The sequence below is a fragment of the Musca vetustissima genome, unplaced genomic scaffold (assembly GCF_032173495.1).
Source record: "Musca vetustissima isolate MV318-11 ecotype Yass unplaced genomic scaffold, APGP_CSIRO_Mvet_v1 utg83696, whole genome shotgun sequence".
Lineage (NCBI taxonomy): Eukaryota > Metazoa > Arthropoda > Insecta > Diptera > Muscidae > Musca > Musca vetustissima.
In genome coordinates, this window is record NW_026887788.1 from 52,086 (window position 1) to 64,590 (window position 12,505).

A 12,505-nucleotide genomic window follows, 5' to 3' on the forward strand; every position below is an offset into this window, starting at 1 on the left:
AACTGTACCGATTATAGTACGATTTAGTACTTTTCGTACACATAAGTAACAAATTTCCAAAACTACGTTCATATCCCAATTCTACACTCCGACGATAATTTTAATTTCAAATTCCAGAATTCCAGCTCGATTTGTACCTCTAAATCAAATTTGTACCAAATATAGTACCATATAGTACTTTTCGTACACATGAGTACACGCTTTCCAAACTCTCCTCATATCGACTCTAATTCTCAACCTTAATTTACATTCCAAATTTCAAGTTTTTAGCTCAATCCATTCACATGCTACGAAATTGTACCGAATTTAGTACATTTCAGTACATTTTCGATACTTATAGTTTGAATTTTCAAAAAGTCCTTTGCTACATCTATTCTGTGCTCCATAAGTGATCCTCAATCCAAATTTCAGATTTCTAGCTCTACTGGTTCGCCAAATACAAATGATATCATATTTAGTACTTTTCGTACGGTTCTAGTACGAATTTTCAAAAACCCAGCCTTATCTGTAAATTTTGGACCCAAAATTTCAAGATTCTAGCTTCAGCCGTTTCGTCTGGGCGTTGATGAATCGTTAAATCAGTCAGTCAATCACTTTACTCTTTTATTAGTATAGATTAAATTTGTACCAAATATAGTACCATATAGTACTTTTCGTACACATGAGTAAGCGCATTCAAAACCATCTCCTTAAATGGACCCTACATCTCAACCTTAATTCACGCTCCAAATTTCAAGTTTTTAACGCTATCCTTCACATGCTACCGAATTGTACCAAATTTAGTACATTTTCGTACTTTTCGGATAGTTATAGTTCGAATTTTCAAAAACCCTTTGGTACATCTATCCTACACTCCATCAACGACCACCAAACCAAATTTCAGAACCGGTGGAGCTAAGGTTCGCCAAATACAAATGGTATCACATTTAGTACCTTTTAGTACTTTTCGTACCGTTATAGTACGAATTTCCAAAAACCCAGCCTTATCTGTCACATTTGGACCAAGAGTGACCCTCACCCAAAATTTCAAGATCCTAGCTTCAGCCGTTTCTTCTGGTCGTTGATGAATCGTTAAATCAGTCAGTCAGTGAGTCAATCAATCACTTTACTCTTTTATTAGTATAGATTTCCATAGGCCTTCGAAGGCTTCAAAGCATCTGAGGCCTATAAATTTGTTATAGAAAATTGTCGCAGGGCACTAATGTCTACCCCAAGTTTCTTCTTGAAAAAGGTATTCTACAATTCCAAAAAAGTCAGGTTTCTGAAAAAAATCCTCAGGTTTCTGAGGACATTTTTTCTATAGAAAAAAAAACATCGTCACGATTCTGAGGACATTTTTTCTATAGAAAAAAAAAACATCGTCACGATTCTGAAGACATTTTTTATAGAGAAAATTCTTCAGGAATCTGAGGACATTATTTTCTTTAAAAAAAATGTCATTACTCTGAGGACATTTCGTCAAGTCTCTAAAGACTGTTTTTATAGACAAAATGTATTGATTTCTATTTCTAATAGTATTCGGTAGTCTGAATACTATTAGAAATTTTGATGAGTTTCTAAGTGTCAAAGAAGGCTTATAAACCTCTGAGGATTAAAGAATTTTGAATATAAAAATTCCATATTCTTTTGAAGGCTATTAAATTTGTTTAGAAAAATTTCGAAATCCTTTGAGTCCCCTAGAATTTTTGTAAAACATTACGATATAGCTCTAATCCCGATATAATTCTTATAGAACATTCTATAGAAAAGTCAGTTGAAGACTTTACCCCAAGTATCTTCTTGATGGGGTTATTCTACGAGCCCAATAATTATTACAAGATCTACATAGGAATATTCTAGGAGAATGCCTTCTGGAAACAATTTTAATTTTTTGCTTCTAAAAGATTGGAGAAAATTCATTTGGAGGGTGGTCCATACATTCCCACATATTTACATTTACATTAACACAATTTGTAAAAATTTGTCCCACATTTGTTCTCGTGCACCCCAACCCTTCCCCTCTATTATTTTTTAACTATTCACATTCATACTCTTTTCAAGTTCAAAACACTTGACCGGTTACACATCAATTTGTAAATGCAACAAACATATGTTTGTGCACACACATCCCACCTCCCTACCTCCCTACATCCGTTCTACATTAAATGTGTTGAGGGGTTCCTTGACCTATGACCTGGAAATCTCAAATCACATTTATATTTTGTTTTTTTTTTTTACATTTACATTTACAACATTCACCCCTTTTTGCCCAAACATGTTGAACTTCTGCGGATGACGATGATGATGCTGTTGATGGTAATAATGGTGTTGGATGTTGAATATGCGGGACCTTATAATGGATTTATCATCACTTTACAACAAATGACACGTGTGTAATGGAAATAGAGAAATAAAAATGCTTTAAAACATTTATTGATGGGTCCATTTGTTGCATAGTTTTAAGGGGAAGGGATGATAATTATGGAAAATTATTTTCAGGAACATCAGAAGGCTGAGGACGAAGTTTCCATAATAATTTAGAAGCTTTCTGAGGTCTCTGAGGCCTATATATAATATAGAAAATTTTTATTGATCTCCTAAATTCTCTTAAATGTTTATAGAAAATGCCATGGACCTAGCAACGTACACAGGATTTCATTTCCGGGGAGGCCCGGTAGTACAAAATGAAAAAATTCGCTGTTGCAAACATAAATTTACTGTGAAAAAATTCATTTCGCCCCCCTGCGTACGTCCCTGCATGGACCTAGAGGTCTTTTACATTTATGGACAATTTTCATGGGCCGGTGAGAACATTATGATTTTTATAGAAATTTCATAGAAATTTCTGAGGTTCATAAAGATTATATCCATAGGTCTTTGATTCCGATTTAGATTTAGACAAATCGGATAGACCTCTGCACCCTATAAAATGTTTTTAGTATATTTTCATAGGTTTTGGAAGTCTATAAAATTTTTGTAGGAAAAAAATCTTATAGACTGTAAAATATTTATTGATTATTGTTATAGGGGTTCGAGGTCTATAATTTTTTTCTAGAAAAATTCCATAGGCCAAATTGCAATAGACCTCTGAAATCGATTGGAAATTTAAAGAAGATTTCCGTAACTTGTAGCAATTCTATAAAAAAAAATCATAAGCCTCGGAGGTCTATAATATTTTGAGGAGGAATTTTCATGGGCCTCCAATCGCTATAACAATTTTATAGAAAATTGTCATAAGGTGCTGAAAGCTATAGAATTTTTAAAGAATATTTTTTGGTCCTCTAAGAAATTTAATTGAAAGGGCCTCTGAAGTATATATAATATTTGAATGGAATGTTTAGATACATCCGAAGCCAATATATAATTTATATAGAACATTTCCATAGCCCTCCGAAGGCTTTTGAGGCTTGTAAGCCCTATAAAATGTGTATAGACTATTTTCATAGGGTTTCGAGGTCTATATTTTTTCGCATTTTTATATTAACATAGCGTAGATCTCTGTGAACGACGTATACACTTTTTTAGAAATTTTTCATAAGCCTCTGAGGCTTATAAAATTTTTATATATAATATTTTGAGGGAGAATTTTCATGGGCCTCCGATCGCTATAACAATTTTATAGAAAATTGTCATGAGCCTTTGAAAGCTATAGAGTTTTTGAAGAATATTTTTTGGTCCACTAAGAAATTTAATTGATAGGACCTCTGAAGTCTATAGAATATTTGAATGGAACGTTTAGATACATCAGAAGCCAATATATAATTTATATAGAACATTTCCATAGCCCTCCGAAGGCTTCTGAGGCTTGTAAGCCCTATAAAATGTGTATAGACTATTTTCATAGAGTTTCGAGGTCTATATTTTTTCGCATTTTTATATTAATATAGCGTAGATCTCTGTGAACGACATATATACTTTTTTAGAAATTTTTCATAAGCCTCTGAGGCCTATAAAATGTTTATATATAATTTTCATAAGCCTCTGTGGGCTATAGAAATTTTATACAGAAATTTCAGAGTCCTCCGACGCCTATGGAATTTTTGTAAAATATTTTAATAGAGGTCTGATGTGTATAGAATTTTTATAAATAATTTTAATAAGATTTTAATCTCTGAAGACTATCGTATTTTTTATTAGAGATTTTCATGGCCCTATAGGCCTTTAACTATTTATAGAGATATTTCATAGACTCTAAGACCTATAGGTTCTTTTTTTTAGAAATTGGTCATAGTGCTTTGAGGATTATAGAATTTTTGAAAACAAGCCCTCTAACGACTTTTTAATTTTTAAGTGAATTCATATTCACTGCCTATTGGCAGCCTATCGATTTTTTTGGTAGAGATTTTAATGGGCCTCAGGGCTTTATATGATTTATATTAGCCTATATGCATATCAAATTTTTATTGAACATATTCATAGGTTCAGAGACCTAGAGAATTTTTTATACAATTTTCATAAGCCTCTAAGGAATACCGAAATTTTTATAGAGAATTTTCAGAGATATATAGAATTTCTGTAAAATCCGAGGCTCTGAGTTAGAAGTTATTGTAGAAAGTTTTTAGAGCCCTCTGAACATATAGATATGTTATGTTATTGACCTTTGAAGCCTATCAATTTCATAGAGTTTTTAATGGGCCTCTGGGTTTTACAGAATATTTCTAAGCTTATATACCTATAAAATTTTGAAAGAAATTTTCCCGTAAAAATGTCCTCAGATTCCTGAGGAATTAGTTTTCTATAGAGCAAAATGTCCTCAGAGTACTGACCAATTTTTTTCTATAGAAAAAATGCCCTCAGATTACTGACGCATTTTTTTATTGAAAAAATTACCTCAGAGCCCTGACGATTTTTTTTTTCTATAAAAAAATGTCCTCAGAGTCCTGACGAATTTTTTTCTATAGAAAAAAATGTGCTCAGAGTCCTGACGATTTTTTTCTATACAAAAAAATTTCCTCAGAGTCCTGACGATTTTTTTTCTATAGAAAAAAATGTCCTCAAAGTCCTGACAATTTTTTTTTAATAGAAAAAAATGTCCTCAGAGTCATGACGATTTTTTTTCTATAAAAAAAAATGTCCTCAGAGTCCTGACGATTTTTTTTTTTTATAGAAAAAAATGTCCTCAGAGTAGTGACGAATTTTTTCTATACAAACAATGTACTCAGAGCAGTAACGAATTTTTTTCTATAGAAAAAAATTTCCTCAGAGTCCTGACGAATTTTTTTCTATATTTCAGATTTTCTATGTCCTCAGATTCCTGACGAATTTTTTTCTATAGAAAAAAATGTCCTCAGAGTCCTGACGAATTTTTTTCTATAGAAAAAAATGTCCTCAGAGTCCTGACGAATTTTTTTCTATAGAAAAAAATGTCCTCAGAGTCCTGACGAATTTTTTTCTATAGAAAAAAAATGTCCTCAGAGTCCTGACGAATTTTTTTCTATAGAAAAAAATGTCCTCAGAGTCCTGACGATTTTTTTTCTATAGAAAAAAATGTCCTCAGAGTCCTGACGAATTTTTTTCTATAGAAAAAAATGTCCTCAGAGTCCTGACGAATTTTTTTCTATAGAAAAAATGTCCTCAGAGTCCTGACGAATTTTTTTCTATAGAAAAAAATGTCCTCAGAGTCCTGATGATTTTTTTCTATAGAAAAAGTGTCCTGAGAGTCCTGACGATTTTTATAGAAAAAATGTCCTATGAGTCCTGACGAATTTTTTTCTATAGTAAAAATGTTCTCAGCGTCCTGACAATTTTTTTTCTATAGAAAAAAATGTCCTCAGAGTAGTGACGAATTTTTTTTCTATAGAAAATAATGTCCTGACGAATATTTTTTTTTTTTTTTTTGGAAAAAATGTCCTCATGAGAACGGACCTCTAAAGCCTATTGAATAGTATTAGAAATTTTGGTGGGGTTCTAAGTGTTACATAATACTATAAAAATTCCATATTCTTCTGGGGGCAGTGAATTTATTTAGAAAAATTTCAAAGTCCTTCTAGGCCTCTAGAATTTTCGTAGAACACTTGCATTAGCATCTGAGGCTTACAGAAATTCTATAGAAAACTTTCATCGGTCTCGTAGGCCCATAAAACTGTTCTAGACAATATGCATCGATATCTGGGCTATATAGAATTTCAAGGTCATTGGATACTTCTGAAGTGTACATAACATTTATATTAATTTATTAAGGCCCCTGAGGTTTATTAATTTTTTTTTCGAAAATTGTCATAGTTCTATAAAGTGTCTTGAGAATACTTTCTGAAGCCCCTTGCGCACAATTTATTGTGTCAAAGACAGGTTAGTAATAAATTTCTCCGGCCTTTGAAGAATTATTTTTTGGCATAAAAAATTCTCAGGCGCTGTGAAAAAACATTTTTTCCCTAGGAAAACAATTCTCAGCATAATTTTTTCTCAAGAAGATCTGAACTTGTAGAATGTTCTACAAGCCGTTTGAAGCCTATAGATTTTTTATTGAATTCTGAAGACCATCGATTTTTATATACATTTTTATGATTAAATAATGTTTATAGGCCTCTGAAAGCTACCGAAATTGTTTGTAGCCTCTACAGGTTTTTATGAAGCCCTCCGTGACCTACAGAATTTTCGTATAACATTTTGATATGGTCCTATTGGTATTATAGAACATGTTTATCGGACTCTGGACCTTTAGAAATTCTATTGAAAATGGTTTCGTGATCTATAGAATTTTTATAGAAAAATTTCAACGGCATCCGAAGCCTATAGAGTTTTTCTAAGAAAATGTATAGGTCTCTGAGGTCTATATATTAAAAAAAAAATTATACGCCAATGAAAATTTGCATAGGACTCTGGAGCTTACAGAAAATTTCCATAAAAATTTGAGGCCTATACGATTTGTGAGACAAGCATCTGAGGTCTATTGAACGCAATTTTTAGGTTGTTAGAATTATTTTCGATGGAAAAAAATAGAATAGGGGAAAAATGAAAAACTCAACAATTTGATCTGATTGCTACCACTTCTAATGTCAATTAATTGAATCATAACAACAACAAGGGGTGATTTGATTTGTTGTTGTTGTTGTTCTTATATAAGTTTATTGACTTAATGCTTATCGGGTACTATAACCCTTTCATTTTAAATTGGTACCACCGAATACACAATCTATAGCCCAACAATAAGGGTCCATATGTATTTACATATGGGTGTGTGTGTGTGTGTTTCTGATTTAGGGAGGATTTGTATGGGTATTGTGATTGGTTCGGTTTGCTATCTTGTTTATTGTGATTTTTAATGGTGCTGGTGCCACCACCATCACCTCCCTCCATTGTAAAAATGTAATTGTTTATTAATAACTTGTTGCAACAATGTTCGAATATAATCGAATTCCTATTGTTTATTATATGATAATAATAATAATTGTACACTCATTGTTGAATATTTAACCTTATATAGGGTCACTTGGACGAGGGTAGTATAATCGGTAAGGGAATGATTGTTTACGGTTCAAAATAAAAAAAAAATACTCAGTGACCTGTGGAGAATTTTAATTTTTTTTTTTTTTAAAGAAAAAAGTGTCTTCAGATAACTGAGGAATTTTTTTCTATTAAAAAAGTGTGATCAGAGAAATGACGAATTCGTTTCTATAGAAAGAAAGTGTCCTCACGGACCTGACGAATTTTTTTCTATAGAAAAAAAGTGTCCTCACGGACCTGACGAATTTTTTTCTATAGAAAGGTATCTTCAGAGAAGTGAGGATTTTTTTATAGATGAAAGTATCCTCAGCGAACTGAAGAATTTCTTATATAGAAAAATGTAACCTCAGCGAACTGAGGAATTTTTTTTTCTACAGAAAAAAGTGTCCTTAGCGAACTGAGGAATTTTTTTCTATAGAAAAAAGTATCCTCAGCGAACTGAGGAATTTTTTTCTATAGAAAAAAGTATCCTCAGCGAACTGAGGAATTTTTTTCTATAGAAAAAAGTATCCTCAGCGAACTGAGGAATTTTTTTCTATAGAAAAAAGTATCCTCAGCGATCTGAGGATTTTTTTCTATAGAAAAAAATTATCCTCATCGAATTGATAAATGTTTTTCTATAGAAAAAACTGTCCTCAGCGTATTGATAATTTTTTTTTCTATAGAAAAAAAGGTCCTCAGCGAATTGATAATTTTTTTTCTATAGAAAATGTGTCCTTAGAGAAATGACGAATTTTTTTTCTATAGAAAAAATGTCCTCCTGATAATTTTTTTATAGAAAAAATGTCCTCAGGGACCTGACGATTGGTTTTCCTATAGAAAAAAATTTTCTCAGGGACCTGACGATTTTTTCCTATAGAAAAAATTCGCTGGGTCCGTAGGACGATTTTTTTTCTATAGAAAAAAAGGGTCCTCACGGACCTGACGATTTTTTTTCTATAGAAAAAAAGGGTCCTCACGGACCTGACGATTTTTTTTCAATAGAAAAAAAGGGTCCTCACGGACCTGACGATTTTTTTTCAATAGAAAAAAAAGGGTCCTCACGGACCTGACGATTTTTTTTCTATAGAAAAAAGGGTCCTCACGGACCTGAGGATTTTTTTTCTATAGAAAAAAAGGGTCCTCACGGACCTGAGGATTTTTTTTTCTATAGAAAAAAAGGGTCCTCACGGACCTGACGATTTTTTTCTATAGAAAAAAAGGGTCCTCACGGTCCTGACGATTTTTTTTCTATAGAAAAAAAGGGTCCTCACGGACCTGACGATTTTTTTTCTATAGAAAAAAATTCGCCAGGTCCATGATGACACTTTTTTTCTATAGAACAAAATTCGTCAGGTCCGTGAGGACACTGTCCTCACGAACCTGATGAATGTTTTTTATGTAAAAAATGTCTTCAGGGACCTGAGGAATTTTTTTCCTATAAAAAAATTGGCTTCAGGGACCTGAGGATTTTCTTTTTCTAAGAAAAAATTTCCTCAGGCACCACACGATTTTTTTTCTATTGGAAAAAGTGTCCTCAATGACGAGTTTTTTTGTATTTTTTTCTGAAAAAAAAGTGTCCTCACGGACCTGATGAATTTGTTTCTATAAAAAAATGTCTTCAGGGACCTGAGGAATTTTTTCCTGTAGAAAAAAGTGTCCTCAGTGAACTGAGGGATTTCCTCAGTGACTTGAGGATTTTTTTTCCATAGAAAATAATGTCCTCAGGGGCCGAAGGATTTTTTCCTATGGAAAAAAGTGTCTTCAGGGACCTGAGGAATTTTTTTCCTTAAGAAACAAAATTCCTCTTTATTTCCCGTAACGAAAATTGCCCATTTATTCAATTATTGATTAGTTCATATCAATTTAGAATTGTATCACACTAACACCAAACAACAACAATTCTAAGAAAAAGTATTTCACTCTTGTCTCCCATTGACATCTCCGGCAAAACAATTCAATTGCTATCATTTGGCTGTTGATGACGATGTTATTAATTGAAAAATAAATAATAATAAAAAATATCTTCTTCTTCTGTCTTCTTGTTTTCTTCCCCTTCCAATTACATGCCTCAAAAATGAATTTTAAAGTCTTCCATGCCAGAGAAGGCCAATTTAATTGAAATAGTGCCTTTCTATACCGGATGCTGGCGTAGAAAAAAGGTATCGTTATTTTTGTATTAAATAATTATTAATAATAACAATAAAAAGTTGTGCCTGAAATTTTCCATAAATATTTAAAATTAATTTTTGTGATCATTTCACATTTTTAGGGAGGCAGTCACCTTTGTTCGCTGGTTTTATGCTCTTCCCTGCTCCTCTGATTATGTTGTTATTATTTTCAAAACTTTTGTTTTGCATGTAGCCAGCCGTGTGTGCTAAGCTTATTTGCAAAGAAAACTATATCAATTTACCCAGTTGTTTATATTATGCTCATGTTAATTAATATTAGGGTGTATCGACAAAAAACATTTTTTCATATGTTTACAAAAATCTAGAAAAAAATATGAAATTAAATATTTTTTTATTACTGACATTCCACCCTAATATCTATTATTCTTTATCATTTCACACCCAAATAAACATTTTTTTCTAAAACGTTTGTTGTTTTTTTTTTTTTATTTTCTTCTATGCCTCGAATTAAATTTCAAACCCTTACCACAATATTTGCTATTTTGTTGTTTTTGCTATTTTCTTGTTGTTATTATTTTTCCCTTTTCCCTTTTTTTGTATTCCACCATGGTAGGCTTAAAAACGCCCACGCGCACTTACCCGCAAAATTTTGCCGGGTCATTGTTTGCAAAATAACAAGAAAGCATTAACTAGCACACACACACACACACTGTCTCCCACACATACACAATTTCTTGCTTCTACTTTTGCTAGCAAATTTTTGGGCGTATTTTTGTTTGTGTTTTGAAATTATTTTTTCTTTTTTTCAAATCATGAATGAGGTCTACAGGAAAAGGAGGAGTGTTCTGTTCTCTCTTTTTGGGTAAATAGACGATTATTCTTCTTAAGTTTATCTAGGATTTATTTACGCATTGGTTTTAAATTACAATATAAATTATCGATTGGCAATCACGTTTGGGGTCAAAATGATTTATTCGATTTTCAATTAATATTTGAGGGAGGGCAAAAACCAAAACCATAATCAAATAATCCAAAAAAAAAAAAAATTGTATAGAAAAAAGTATTCTCAGTGAACTGAGGATTTTTTCTATAGAAAAAAGGTATCCTCAGGGTACTGAGGAATTTTTTCTATAGAAAAAAGGTATCCTCAGGGTACTGAGGAATTTTTTTCTATAGAAAAAAGTGTCCTCAGCGAACTGAGGAAATTTTTTTCTATAGAAAAAAGGTATCCTCAGTGAACTGAGGAATTTTTTTCTATAGAAAAAAGGTATCCTCAGTGAACTGAGGAATTTTTTTCTATAGAAAAAAGGTATCCTCAGTGAACTGAGGAATTTTTTTCTATAGAAAAAAGGTATCCTCAGTGAACTGAGGAATTTTTTTCTATAGAAAAAAGGTATCCTCAGTGAACTGAGGAATTTTTTTCTATAGAAAAAAGGTATCCTCAGTGAACTGAGGAATTTTTTTCTATAGAAAAAAGGTATCCTCAGTGAACTGAGGAATTTTTTTCTATAGAAAAAAGTGTCCTCAGGGAACTGAGGAATTTTTTTCTATAGAAAAAAGTGTCCTCAGGGAACTGAGGAATTTTTTTCTATAGAAAAAAGTGTCCTCAGGGAACTGAGGAATTTTTTTCTATAGAAAAAATTGTCCTCAGGGGCCTGACGAATTTTTTTCTATAGAAAAAATATCCTCAGAGGCCTGACGAATTTTTTTCTATAGAAAAAATTGTCCTCAGGGGCCTGACGAATTTTTTTCTATAGAAAAAAATGTCCTCAGAGTCCTGATGAATTTGTTTTCTATAGAAAAAATTGTCCTCAGGGGCCTGACGAATTTTTTTCTATAGAAAAAAATGTCCTCAGAGTCCTGACGAAATTTGTTCTATAGAAAAAATTGTCCTCAGGGGCCTGACGAATTTTTTCTATTGTTCCAGAGGACAATTTTTTCTTTAGACAAAAATCGTCAGGTTCCTGAGGACATTTTTTTTATAGAAAAAAATTCGTCAGGTCCCTGAGAACAATTTCCTGTTTTCTTTTTTTATTAATTTATTTAGTTAAAGGTTTTCTCCTTTGGCCCCTGATTATCCAACGATGATGTATTCATTTCCAAACTACAAAGTTCCGACATTTTGGTTTGTTAGTCGCTACCTTTTGTTTTTTGTCAATGAGTTCTTGTTGGAATCATTAAAAGGGCTATTGCTTTGATTTCTGTTAAAAATTACAACATGCTGCTTTGCAGGTTTGACCCATTGACTTGTTAAATTTGTTCATGCTATACACATACATATGGGCAGATAAATTACAAAAGAGACTAACTAACAAATTTTAAAGACAAACTTGCTAAATATTGAATTGTGGGATATGCAACATGGGGACCATTCCTCGAAGAGAGTTTTCGTAAAATATTTTCAAATTAAGTCCTTTGGCATTTGAGCTACACATTCCATATGTTTTTCCGCATTTTCTTCTTTGCAATTTTCCAAATGATGAAAAATTGATTAGGCTAACGATTTCATGTTGCTGCTGTTGCTTTTTTAGTTACAAAATTTTCAATGGGATTTTTTCCCAGTTTGATTTGTTCATTCATTTCGTTTAAATGTCAGGCAGTCAAATGAAACAACTACAAAAAATGTACTTTTGCTTTTTTCTTTCCTTTAAGTTTTTTCGACTTGAAATTACAACAACAACCATTAGAAATTGTTATTTTCCGGCTATTATGGTTTTCTTGTAGTTGTTGTTCATAAAAAAACACACACACATTTTAAATTACTATGAAATAATCATTTTTGATTGCATTATTTCGGCCTTAAATATTGCTGCTGTTGTTGCTGATGATTAAACAAAAAGATATGTATGAATGTATGTTTTGGTTTTTGTTTTCTTGTAATAAATATTGCTTCTGCTCTATAATTATTACTGGTTGGCTAAGCGCTTTTGAGTCATTTTTTTATTAAATAAAATAACAACAACTACATCTAA

General features: G+C 32.0%; 1 protein-coding gene across 1 annotated transcript in view; it reads left to right on the forward strand.

The window, feature by feature from the left end:
* The window catches only part of LOC133335476 (ubiquitin carboxyl-terminal hydrolase 43-like), a 68,633-nt gene that overhangs the window by 40,374 nt on the left and 15,754 nt on the right, over nucleotides 1-12,505 (forward strand). The gene's annotated exons all lie outside the window — the stretch shown is intronic.